The following is a 3,566-nucleotide window of genomic DNA, read 5'->3' on the forward strand; positions in this document are numbered from 1 at the left end:
CATGAAATCGGACGCCATCCTTACCCAGTTCGACCACTTCTTTGGGTCTTGGCTAATGTACCAAGATAGAGCATCCCCTTTCAGACTTCTCATAAAGAGCTTCATGCGAACCTTTTCATCATTTCCTACTCCGACCAGCTTGTCGCAGTATGTCCTCAAATGAACTCTGGGATCCCCGGTGCCATCGAACATTTCGAACTTGGGAGGTTTGTATCCCTCGGGTAGTTTGACATCTGGTTGAATGCAAAGGTCTTCGTAATTCAGTCCCTCGATCCCCTTGCTTCCTTCAACACCCTGAACTCGGCTAGTCAGCTTCTTGAGTTCTGCGGCCAGATTCTTGATAAGAGAGTCTTTGTCATCAGACTCAGGTGTGCTCGAGGCGGGCTGAATGGTGTGTGGTATTCCACATAGATGGGGGTGTTGTGGTGATGATCATTTGTGGAGTTTAGTAGTTCAGGAATGAGCAGTGGGGTGTTGCTTGAAGTGTGGCATGTGTTGCAGTGGTGGTGGTGAGCGGGTTGGTTTTGTGGTTTTGGGATGTTTTGTGGTGGTGTGGGATTTTGAGTGTTGGGGAAGTTGACATCTGGGGTAGTGAGGGAAAATGACAAGCTTGCCAAGTTCTGAACTTGGTCCAGTTCTTCCTGAAATTTTAATAACTTCTGCTCGAGCTGGGAGGCACTTTCCTTGAAAGCCTGAATACCCTGAGAAGTCTCTACCCTTTCAACTGAGCTCTCCTTTCTGATGTTGCTCAAAGCTTCCATCTTTCCTTTGTTCTTGTTTCTGATAGGACTCGGAGGAGGAGGAGGTGGAGGACCCTTGAATCTTGTGGAATATGATGACGATGCCAGAGTGCACGAACTAAACTTTGGGGAGGGGAATAAGCAAAAGTAAAAACAAAAGTTAACAAGTTAGTAGGGATCGTGAGAAGAAAGCGTTGCAATATTTAAACACATAGTGTAAGAATATAAATCGTGTCCTAATTTGGGAGCCTCGTTATGCCCGAGGTAGGCCTAGCGACAAGTTGATTTGGAGAACTTATAATGCTAAATGCCTCATTTTATTGATAAAAAATAAGACGAATCCCAAAACGACAGGAAATAAAAGTGTCACTAGTGGCCATAGGCCTTATTACATTTAGAGCAAAGAAAAGACTCCTAACTACTCGGTCCCAGAAGGACCTTCCCCAGACTCGGCATCTTTAGCTCCATCGAACAGCTTCACCAGCTCACGTAGTCCCAGCAGCAAGTAGGCTCTTGCCAGATGTCCGCCTTCATTTCCTTCAGCAACCCAACTATCTTCAACCCTCTTCAGGAACTTCTTTTCCAGCTCCACTATGCCCCGCTCCAAACAGATCAGTCGTTTGTTGGCGCTGACAGCCATATCTTTCCATTCTCCAATTAGCTTTTGATTGGCTTCTTGTATTTCGCGGTGCTCATTTTCACATTCCCGCATCCTCTTGCGCAATTGGTTGTACTTAACCTGTACTTCAGCCTTTTCATCGATGACCCTGTGACCTCGAACAAGCTCGGGTTGTCCTAACCCACTATGATCGTCCTCCAACCAGCTTGGATAGTATGGAGTATAACCAGCATGGTACCTGTCTGGTTCTATGGAATCCTTTCCCAGGATGATTTTGCAGTGCCACATATGCTGAGCTTGACACTTGTACGGACTATCGTCAGCCTGGAAGTCAGCCCGGAAATAACTCATCTTGTCGACCCTTGGTATAACCTGCTTCCTGCCTGCCTGTCTCATAACCTGGATAGGGACATATGGGTAGGTCCCTCTTAAACCGATCAGTATCAGAAATGGAGCATCCCTAGACCGTATGATGAATTCTTCAGTAGGGAACCACTCAAACATCCATTGCACCCAGTCTTCAGTAAGATTGTCGAAGAGCTCGACCCACTCTCTAGCATTCTCTGGTTGGGCGAACATGTAGGGCATATAATTCATCTGCTTTGGGTGATGAAAAGAGATATGATCATTCCAGTCTCTACGATGGATTTCCTGCCGGTACTCACCCCTTTGGAGGTGCTCCATGAGCCATAGTTGGAGTAGCAAATTACATCCCTCGAAATGTTTGGCCCCTTGTTGACATCTTTCTAGGGCTCGGTATATTTCTGCAACTATCATTGGCACAAGGCTGAATGGCTACCCGTTAATTCCTTCCATCAAGGTCTTGGTGACCATGGCCAGTCTAGTATGGATTCTTGCTTTCTTTGTCGGAAAAACTATCATCCCCAAGAAACAGAACATAAACACAAATACCCTTCGGTGGATGTGCCCCAATGAGGTGATGGCGAACTCGTCCGGATAGGTACGGTATGATTTGCTATGGCCGTACCTTTCATACAAATGGTCAAAGGGAATGTAAGACTTCACCAAACATGTCAAGTCGGGATTCTTCTTTAGACCCATCATCTTAAGAAAACCCCTACCCTTACGATTTTCCGGCATTAGCAAACCCGGAGTTTCCCTTGGTATCCCAGCCAGTCCTCCTATCTCCTCAAGCAAAGGTGTCATCTCAATGTCTCCGAAGCGGAATACCGACCTATCACAGTCCCAAACAAAGTTGCAGCTTCTATGATTTTGTTGTTGGGTTGAATGTCTAGGAGAGAAGGCAGGTTTCCAAGATACTTCCGGACAAGAGTTTGATTGCTGGAATGGAGATCCTTCCNAGTAAAATGTTGCAATATTTAAACACATAGTGCAAGAATATAAATCGTGTCCTGATTTGGGAGCCTCGTTCTGCCCGAGGTAGGCCTAGCGAGAAGTTGATTTGGAGAACTTATAATGCTAAATGCCTCATTTTATTGATAAGAATAAGACGAATCCCAAAACGACACTAAAATAGCAGAAAATAAAATGTCACTAATGGCCATTGGCCTTATTACATTTAAAGCAAAGAAAAGACTCCTAACTACTTGGTCCCAGAAGGACCTTCCCCAGACTCGGCATCTTTAGCTCCATCGAACAGCTTCACCAGCTCACGCAGTCCCAGCAGCAAGTAGGCTCTAGCCAAGTGTCCTCCTTCGTTTCCCTCAGCATTCTGGCAGTTTTCAATCCTCTGGATGAACTTCCTTTCTAGCTCCACTAAGCCCTGCTCCAAATACCCAGTCGCTTGTTAGCGCTGACAGCCATATCTTTCCATTCTTCAATCAGCTTTTGATGGGCTTCTTGAATTTCCTAGTGCTCACTTTCACATTCCCGAATCCTCTTGCGCAATTGGTTGTACTTAACCTATACTTCAGCCTTTTCGTCGATGACCCTGTGACCTCGAACAAGCCCGGGTTGTCCTAACCCACTATGATCGTCCTCCAACCAGCTTGGATAGTATGGAGTATAACCAGCGTGGTACCTGTCTGGTTCTATGGAATCCTTTCCCAGGATGATTTTGCAGTGCCACATATGCTGAGCTTGACACTTGTATGGACTATCGTCATCTTGAAAGTCGGCCCTGAAGCGACTCGTTTTGTCGACCCTTGGTATAACCTGCTTCCTTCCTGCCTGCCTCATGACTCGGAGAGGGACATAAGGATAAGTTCCTCTCAGACCGATGAGTA

The sequence above is a fragment of the Nicotiana attenuata genome, chromosome 3, assembly GCF_001879085.1.
Source record: "Nicotiana attenuata strain UT chromosome 3, NIATTr2, whole genome shotgun sequence".
NCBI classification, from domain to species: domain Eukaryota; kingdom Viridiplantae; phylum Streptophyta; class Magnoliopsida; order Solanales; family Solanaceae; genus Nicotiana; species Nicotiana attenuata.